Here is a 10,005-nt window from a genome sequence, read left to right on the forward strand (position 1 = left end):
TGAGGTAGTCTGCAGGTGCTGGAAATCCAAGCAACACACACAAAATGTTGGAGGAACTCAACAGGTCAGGCAGCATCTATGGAAAAGAATAAACCGTCAACGTTTCAGGGCTGGACTCGACTTCCCATATTTTTTTTCCAGTCCTGATGAAGGGTCTCAGCCCGAAACATCGACTGTTTATTCATTCCCATAGATGGTGCCTGGCCTGCTGAGTTCCTCCGGCATTTTGTATGTGTGGTTTCTTAAATGATTAGCACTATTTTAGCTGCCTCAACCACAGCTCGCCTCATATTCTCACCATCCTCCTCATGAAACGATCTTCTTAAGTGATATTATTGTACCTTCCTGTGGCAGCTCATTCCATATACTATCTATCCTCTCTGAGGCAAACTTGCCTCTTGGGTCCCTTTTAAATTTTTCCCCTCTAAATCTATGCCCTCTAGTTTTGGACTCCGCAAACCTAAGAAGCCAATGTTTTTTTGATGTAGATGCACTAGCAGCTCAAAGTACCTGGACTCTTCTTCAGTGAGTTGAAGAGTAACACACAGAAAATGCTGAAGGAACCGAGTAGATCAGGCAGCATCTAGAGAGGGGAATAAATAGTTGATGTTTCAGGCTGAGACCTTTCATCAGCGCTGGAAAGGAAGGGGGGAAGAGGCCAGAATAAGAAGGTTGGGAGGGGGAAGGAAAGGAAGACAAGCTAGAAGGTGATAGGTGAAGCCAGGTGGGTGGGGGAAGGGAGATAAAGTAAGAAGCTGGGAAGTGATTGGTAGAAAAGGTAAAGGGCTGAAGAAGAAGGAATCTGACAGGAGAGGGGTATCATGAGGGAGGTGATGGGCAGGTGAGGAGAAGAGGTAGAAAGCCAGAATGGAGAATTGAAGAAGAGGGAAGGGGAAGGGGGAAAATTACCTGAAGTTGGAGAAATTGGTGTTCATTGCACTAGGTTGGAGGCTACCAGTGAAATTAAGAAAGGTTTCTGGGTCAATTTAGTCCAGAATACCCAGGGGAAAAGTTCAGACTCAGAGAGTGAGGACTTAAACCTCACTGTCCACCTTTTCCCTGCCTCACGTAATTTTAAACATTTTGTTATGGTCACCCCTCATTCTCCTGCTTATGAAGTTGACCTTCATCGAAATCAAAGAGAGACAGTTGCAGATGCATCAGGACAATCTTCTTCTGAAGAGTCAGAAATTCAACATGAAGGCTGACCAGATTCAGATTTATTTATTTATCGCAAATACATCGAGTGAAATGCGTTGCTTGAGTAAACAGCCAACACAACCTCAGGATGTGCTGGGGGCAGCCCGCAAGTGTCTCCACTCACTTTGGTGCCAACATAACACGTCCACAATGTTCAGCAGAACAATACAAACAACAACACAGCAACAGCAAAATAAACGCTTCTCCTACCCCTCTCCGACCCACCCAGACGTACAGACAGGTTTCCAACTCCAGTATAGGTCACTTATCAGCTGATTCGTCGGGGCATGAGGGGATACAGGGAGAAGGCAGACTGGGGCTGAGAGGGAAATGCATCAGCCACCAGGAAATGGTGGAGCAGACTCCATGGGCCAAATGGCCGAATTCTTTTCCAATTTCTTATGGCTCTAACTCCCCCAACCACCCATAGATTCTAAAACTCACCTGCACGCCAAAGACAGTTTACGGCAACCAATGAATGAGGTACAGTAACACAACTCTTTACTGTACCAGCGACCCGGGTTCACTTCCCTCCGTGGACCGTAAGGAGTTTGTACATTCTCCCTTTGACTGTATGGGTTTCCTCCCACATTCCAAAGACATTTGGGATGGTAGGTTATTAGACCATAAGACAAAGGAGCAGAAGTCGGCCATTTGGCCCATCGAGTCTGCTCCGCCATTTTATCATGAGCTGATCCATTCTCCCATTTAGTCCCACTCCCCCGCCTTCTCACCATAACCTTTGATGCTCTGGCTACTCAGATACCTATCAATCTCTGCCTTAAATACACCCAATGACTTGGCCTCCACTGCTGCCCGTGGCAACAAATTCCACAGATTCACCACCCTCTGACTTAAAAAATTTCTTCGCATTTCTGTTCTGAATGGGCGCCCTTCATTCCTTAAGTCATGCCCTCTTGTACTAGACTCCCCCACCATGGGAAACAATTTTGCCACATCCACTCTGTCCATGCCTTTCAACATTCGAAATGTTTCTATGAGATCACCCTCATTCTTCTAAACTCCAAGGAATACAGTCCAAGAGCGGACAAACGTTCCTCATATGTTAACCTTCTCATTCCCGGAATCATTCTAGTAAATCTTCTCTGTACCCTCTCCAACGTCAGCACATCCTTTCTTAAATAAGGAGACCAAAACTGCCCACAGTACTCCAAGTGAGGTCTCACCAGCACCTTATAGAGCCTCAACATCACATCCCTGCTCCTATACTCTATTCCACTAGATTAAGAAATAGAGGAATCCTCTATTACTCTATTTGGTGGTTGTAAATTGTCTCGTGATTAAGGTAGGATTAAACTGGGAGGTTGCTGGGCAGCATGGTTCAAAGGTCAGAAGGGCCTTCGTAAATACAAGGGTAAATGTTAGCCTGAGCCAGGTATTTTGGGGATGTGGGAGCAAACTGGAGCTCCTGGAGGAAACCCTCGTGCTGACAGAGAGGTGATGCTCCATGCGGACAGGAGGTTGTGACTCGAACAGCTGAGGTAACGTGTGGGCCTCACACCTTGCTGACCTCTCCCTCTCGTTTGTTCGTCGCACGGACAGCGAAATGCCTCATTTGCGTTAACAAGCAACACGATCTAAAGGTGTGCCGGGGGGCGGGGGGGCAGCCCCGTGAGTGTGGCCACAGATTCCAGCGCTACCAGAGCAGGTCCATAGAGTTCAGCAGAACCATGCAAGCAGTGAACCTGTACGTACAGGTACACGGATGGTAGGGGTATGGGGGTGGTGTGCGATGGTCCGGGTGCAGCTTGATGGAATAGGCAGTTTAAATGGTTCAGTACAGATTAGATGGGCCGAAAGGCCTGTACTTTTCTACCACTCTAAAGCTTTGAGTATGTTTCTTCAGGCTCCAGTACCGCTTTCTCTATGGTATTACAGAGAATCATCAAAATCAGGTTTAATATCATCAGCGTACGTCATGACATTTGTTAACCTTGTGGCAGCAGCACAATTCAATTCATAATAATAGAGAAAAAACTGTGAATTACAGTAAACGTATATATATATTAAAAAGTTAAATTAAATAAGTAATGTAAAAAAATAGAAATGAGAAGGCAGTGAGGTTGTGTTCCTGGGTTCAATGTCCATCCAGAGGTCGGATGGTGGAGGGGAAGAGGTCGCTCCTGAGTCGCTGAGTGTGTGTCTTTAGGCTTCTGATGGTAGTATTGAGAAGAGGGCATGTCCTGCATGCCACCTTCTTGAAACATCACCTCTTAGAGACATCATTGATTCTGGACACATCAGTCTTTGGATGTCAATTTCTGCCTTACATACACTCAATAACCTGGTTTATAGTCTGTGTTCTATGAATTTGGAGGTTGTTGTGGTGCTCAATCTCAGTGATATTTTTATTTATTAAATGAATTGTGAGGAATAGTGCAATACAATGGCCTTGAGGGATTCAGTAAATCAGGCACAGGGGGAAAAATGGACCACATCTCCTTCTCATTCTCCCATTCTTGCACCCAAAAGACCAGTGAAACCAGATTTAGTGAACATTTCCATATGAGAACTGGATGAATATTTGAAAGTTTGAGGCTGCGCTGACAGACCAGATTGCCCTTCCAAAATACAACTAGTTGCCTTCTGTTTCCTCTGAAGTTATTGCATGCACCTCCTCAAACCGCCCCAACTTCTCTCCAAACAACTAGAAAGGGCAGACTGGATGTGACTGGTCATCTCATCGAGAGTGAAGGCAATCCTCACACTCCTGCCTGGTGTGATCTACCCTTGGTAGTGTGGCGGTTAGTGTAACGCTTTACAGCATCAATGACCAGGGTTCAATTTCCACCGCTCTCTCTGTAAGGAGTTTGCACGTTCTCACTGTGACCACGTGAGTTTCCTCCGGGTGCTCTGGTTTCATCCCACAGTCCACAGGCGTACAGGGTAGGGTTAGTACGTTGTGGGCATTCAATGTTGGTGCAGGAAGCATGGCCTGTACTGTGGTTAGGGGACCGTGGGTGGGAGGGAGGAACGGGACTTGTTTTGCTGTTGTTGTTTTGTCACTTGCTGTGTTCTGTTGTTTATTTATTTATTGAGATACAGTGCAGAATAGGCCCTTCCAGCCCTCCAGGCCACACCCACCACCCAGCAATCCCCCGATTTAATCCTTGCCTAATCACCAGTCAGTTCACGATGACCAACCAGTACGTCCTTGGACTGTGGGTGGAAACCGGAGCAGACGGAGAGAACGTACAAACTCTTTACAGGCAGCAGTGGGAACTGAACCCCAGCCACTGTACTGTAAAGCATTGTGCTAACTGCCCCACTGTCTGTCCAATTTGACGGGCATACTATGTTTGCATCAGAACGCGTGGTGACACTCATTATCTGCCCCCAGCACATCCTCGGATTGTGTTGGCCATTGATGCAAACGGCTCATTTCACTGTATGTTTTGATGTACATGTGAGATATAAAGCTAATCTTTAATTAAAGTTCTTTATCACTTTATCAAGCTAGAGGAGGCTACGTAGCATCGATACCAGGACCACCAGACTCAAGAACAATTACTTTCCCCTAATGGTAAAGGCTGATTTATACTTGTGCGTACGGGCTACACCGTAAGCCTGATTTATACTTTTGTGTAGCCCTACGCCGTAGCAAGCATGCGTAGTTGTGCCTGCATCGCTCTGCAATTCACCGCCAATACGCTCGTTGGGGGTGGGGTTTCTGTGTCACTGTCTTGAGCTTCTTCGTGAGAGACATGGACGAGGAAACGCATTTCAAATATTTTTGGATGTCAGCAGGTGGATTTGACGATTTGGTTCATCGTCTCCAACCATTTATTTCGCATCAGTGTACAGACATGGCGGAGAAAAGCAACCGGAAATGTGATGCTACCAAGCGGACTAATCACAGTTGTTGCGGTCTGCATCACTGTGACGTGTGAGTTACATTTTTGGGGAGGTGTACGTTACTCTACAGCGTACATTTGACGCAGAAATATAAATTGGGTTTAAGGCTGATCAACACCTCCACCCACTAACCCATTCCTACCACCACTACTTTATCATTTCCTTGTGTGCAGACACCCTCCTGTGCCTTGCATCACTTTATAGAAACACAGTGCAATCTCTGTATATAAGCTATCTTTATATTTATTATGTTTTATAAAATTATTTTTGTTATTTGTTGTGTTTTAATTATTGTTACTGTGTATCTTTGTGTTGCTTTGGTTTGGGAGTAACATTTTGTTCTCCTTTAAACTTGTGTACTGGAAATGACTTTAAACAATCTTGAATCTTAAAGCAATGGCTCTGATTTTAAGTCTCTACCCTCTTGTACCCTTTTTCAACGGCCGAGAAGGTTTCTCCTCGTGTAATCTGTCAAGTTCTCTTAAAATCCTAATAATGGAATGAGTCATTAACCAGCTAACTTCGAGGGATTCTAGTGCTGTTTATACGCTCCCTCAGGCCTGAAATCATTCCCTCTCACAGCTAGAAGCAGGACAGACAGAATCAAGTAACGAGTCGCTGTAGTTAAATGACTTCAGTGCTTCTCTAAAGCACAATAAAGGGGCAGAGCTGTAAAGCATTTAGGGAAGATAATACCTCGAGTTTCAGTGAGGCGATATCAATCCCCGGTGGCTAATGTTCAATAGCTTTGACATCCAATAGAGAAACGGGGAGGTCACCACACAATCAAACAATTTATTAGCTCAGTGGCTGTCCACTAAATCTATCTCCACCACCTGAGTCAACACATGTCTGTTTAACTAATTAGCCGTCTATCTTTTCCATCCTTAGTCTGACCCACCACAAGAAAGCAAGGTGACTCTTTGCTGGGATTTGGTTGAGTTGCAAACAGTCAGCACTTTGTCTTGTAAATCCAAAATCTAACTTCTTCAGGTCTAAGCTGCAGACCAATCTATTTAAAAAAAAATTCCCAAAACTTGTGGGCGGGGGGGGGGGAGAATGTTTGAGATTAGAAGACTTAGTTAAAGCAGTTAGTTTGGAGGAAATATCTGCAGAGGAGCACTGACAATTTTCAGAATTTTGTATCCTGCCTATTGCCACTCCCATTCTGGCATGTCTGTCCACAGTCTCCTCTTCTGCCACGATGAGGAGCAACACCTCATATTCCACAAACGGGAGAAATTCTGCAGATGCTGCAAATCCAGAGCAACACACACAATGCTGGAGGAACTCGGCAGGTCAGGCAGCAGCTATGGAGGAGAGTAAACATTTGACGTTTCGGGCTGAGACCCTTCATCAGGACTCTTAGAAGAGCAGAGAGTTGTGAAGCATTTAGGGAAGATAATACCTGAGTTTCAGTGAGACAATATTGATCCCCAGTGGCTAATGTTCAATAGCTTTGACAACCAAAAGAATCAGAATCAGGTTTAACATCACCAGTGTAGGTCGTGAAATTTCATAACTTAGTGGCAACAGAGCAATGCAATACATGATAAATATAGAAAAAATAAATAAGTAAATCAACTATGGTAGGTACATGTGTATATAGATATTAAACAGTTAAACTGAAAATAGTGCAAAAACAGAAATAATTTTAAAGAGTGAGGTAGTCTTCACGGGTTCAATGTCCATTCAGAGAGGAAGAAGCTGTTCCTGAATTGCTGACCACGTGCCTTCAGGGTCTTGTATCTCCTCCTCGATGGTAACAGTGTGAAGTGGACATGTCCTAGGTGATGGGGGTCCTTAATAATGGCCATCGTACTTCTCAGGCACCACTTTTTGAAGATGCCTTGGATACTACGGAGGCTACTACCCAAGATGGAGCCGACTAATTTTACAACTTTTATGTAGCTTCATCAATTTTAAGCAGTATCTCCTCCATACCAGACAGTGATGCAGCCTGTCTGAAAGCCCTCCACGGTACATCTGCAGAAGTTTTCGCGTGTTTTAGGTGAAAAACCAAATCTCCTCAAACCCCTAATGAAATATAGCTACTGTCTTGCCTTTTTCATAGCTGCATTGATATGTTGGGACCAGGTTAGATCCTCAGAGATCTTGACACCCAGGAACTTGAAACTGCTCACTCTCTCCACGTCTGATCCCTCTATGAAGATTGGTACGTGTTCCTGCCTCTTACCCTTCCTGAAGTCCACAATCAGCTCTTTGGTCCTTCTGACATGAGTGCAAGTTTGTTATTGTGACACCACTTAACTAGCTAGTGTATCTCACTCCTGTACACCCTCTTGTCTCCATCTGAGATTCTGCCAACAATGGTTGTATCATTAGCAAATTTATAGATGGTACTTGAGCTATGCCTAGCCATACAGTCATAGGTATATAGAGAGTAGAGCAGTGAGCTAAGTTACCCGAGGTGTGCCAGTTTTGATCTTCAGCAAGGAGGAGATGTTATCACCAATCCGCACAGATTGTAGCCTTCCGGTTAGGAAGTCGAGGATCAAATTGCAGAGGGAGGTACAGAGGCCCATGTTCTGTAGCTTATCGATCAGGACTGTGGGAATGATGGTGTTAAACGCTGAGCTACAGTCAACGAGCAGTATCTTGACACAGGTGCATGTATTGTCCAGGTGATCTCAGGCCGTGGGAAGAGTCATTGAGATTGTGTCTGCCATAGACCTGTTGTGGCGACAGGCAAATCGCAGCGGGTCCAGGTCCTTGCTGACACAGGAGTTCATTCTAGCCATGACCAACCTCTCAAAGCATTTCACCACTATCAATGTGAGTGCAACTGAGTGATAGTCATTAAGGCAGCTCACCCTCTGATATAATTGTTGCCTTTTGAAGCTGGTGGGAACTCCCAATTGAAGCACTGAGAGACAGGGAGGTCAGTCCTGATGAAGGGCCTTGGCCTGAAATGTCAACTCTTTTCCACAAATGCTGCTTGGCCTGCTGAGTTCCTGTGTGTGTTTCCTCATGTTCCATCTGGGTACCCTCCAACCAGACGGCACGCACACTGATTTCTCAGCTTCAGGTAAATCTGTTTGAACGACTTCCATCTGGCAGACGTTATAAGATTTTCTATGCCCGCACTTTCAGACTGAGAAATAGCTTTTTCCCCAGAGCTATAATTGGTCTGAACCAATTGATCAAGCATCGTCCATAAATTTGTTATATTGCTACTTTAATACTGGTTTTATGTCTGTCGTGCATCTGAGTTGCACTTTTGTACTGCTGGGCATTGCTTGTACTGGCTGGTTACTTGATTTTATTTATTGTTTATTTATTTTATTTGTTTTATAGCATTGAGTGCGAGAGTTGCAAACTCATTGTCGCTGTATTGTTGCATGACAAATTGCACTATGCAATGACAGTAAAGATATTTCATTTCATTTCATCTTCTCCCTCCCCATCCCTCTTCTTCAACTCCCCCCTCTGTTCACCCCCTTACCTCTCCACCTCCCACTGTTGCCCATCGTCCACTCTCCTCTCCTAGCAGAGTCCTTATTCTCCAGCCCTTTACCTTTTAGATTAGATTAGATTATGAGGACACGCAGTCCTCTTTTATTGTCAGTTAGTAACGCATGCATTAAGAAATGATGCAATGTTCCTCCACAGAAACACAGGACAAACCAAGACTCAAAAAAAAACTGACAAAAACCACATAATTATACCATATACTTACAACAGTGCAAAGCAATACCGTAATTTGATAAAGAACAGACCATGGGCATGGTAAAAAAAAAGTCTGAAAGTCTGAAAGTCTCTCGGAAGTCCCATCATCTCACGCAGACAGTAGAAGGAAGAAAAACTCTCCCTGCCATGAACCTCCAGCGCCGCAAACTTGCCGATGCAGCACCGTGGAAGCACCCGACCACAGCCGACTCTTGAGTCCGTCCGAAAACTTCGAGCCTCTGACCAGCCCTCTGACACCGAGCACCGAGCACATCTCTGCCGAGCGCTTCAACCCCAGCCCCGGCAACAGGCAATAGGCAAAGCCGAGGATTTGGGGCCTTCCCCTCCGGAGATTCTCGATCGCACAGTAGCAGCGCCAGCAAAGCGGGCATTTCAGAAGTTTTCCACCTATCATCTCCCAGCTTCTGACTTCATTGCCCCTCCCCCACCCATCCGGCTCCACTCCTCACCTTCCAGCTTGTCCTCCTATCCCTCCCCCTTCCTTTCCAGCGTCTCTGCCCGAAACAGCAGCTGTTTATTCATTTCCATAGACGCTGCCCGACCTGCAGAGTTACTCCGGCATTTTGTGTGTGTGTGATGCTCTGGATTTCCAGCATCCGCAGGATCTCTTGTGTTCCAAATTTTCTATTCTGTTCTGGCACAAGCTAAACTCACTGCTTTATAGACGGAAATCATGAAAGCCAGCAATGGGGTGCCAGGGGATTTATGAACATAGAAACAAATTCATCGGTAGGGAACAGTACTTCATTGTTCTGCTGTGGAACACAGACAGAGAAAACAAAATATTCAAACCCAAGCCAGAAGTAGTAGGAGCAGAATTAGGCCATTCAGCCCCCGTCGAGTCTGCCTCATCATTTGATTGTGGCTCACTTACTTTCCCTCCCAACCTCATCCTCCTGCCTTTTCCCCATAACCTTTACCAATCAAGAATCTCTTAACCTCCACTTTAAATATACCCAATGACTTGGCCTCCACAGCTGTTTGTGGCAATGAATTCCACAGATTCACCACCTCCGGCTAAAGAAATTCCTCTGCTTTTCTGTTCAAAAGGGACATCCCTCTAGTCTGAGGCTGTGCCCTCTGGTGCTAGACTATCCATGTCCTCTCCGCGTCCACTCTGTCCAGGCCTTTCAATGTTCGATAGGCTTCAGTAAGATCCCCCTCATTTCTCAAAACTCCAGCGAGCACAAGTCCAGAGACATCAAATGCTCGTCATAC

The sequence above is a fragment of the Mobula hypostoma genome, chromosome 13 (genome assembly GCF_963921235.1).
Source record: "Mobula hypostoma chromosome 13, sMobHyp1.1, whole genome shotgun sequence".
NCBI classification, from domain to species: domain Eukaryota; kingdom Metazoa; phylum Chordata; class Chondrichthyes; order Myliobatiformes; family Myliobatidae; genus Mobula; species Mobula hypostoma.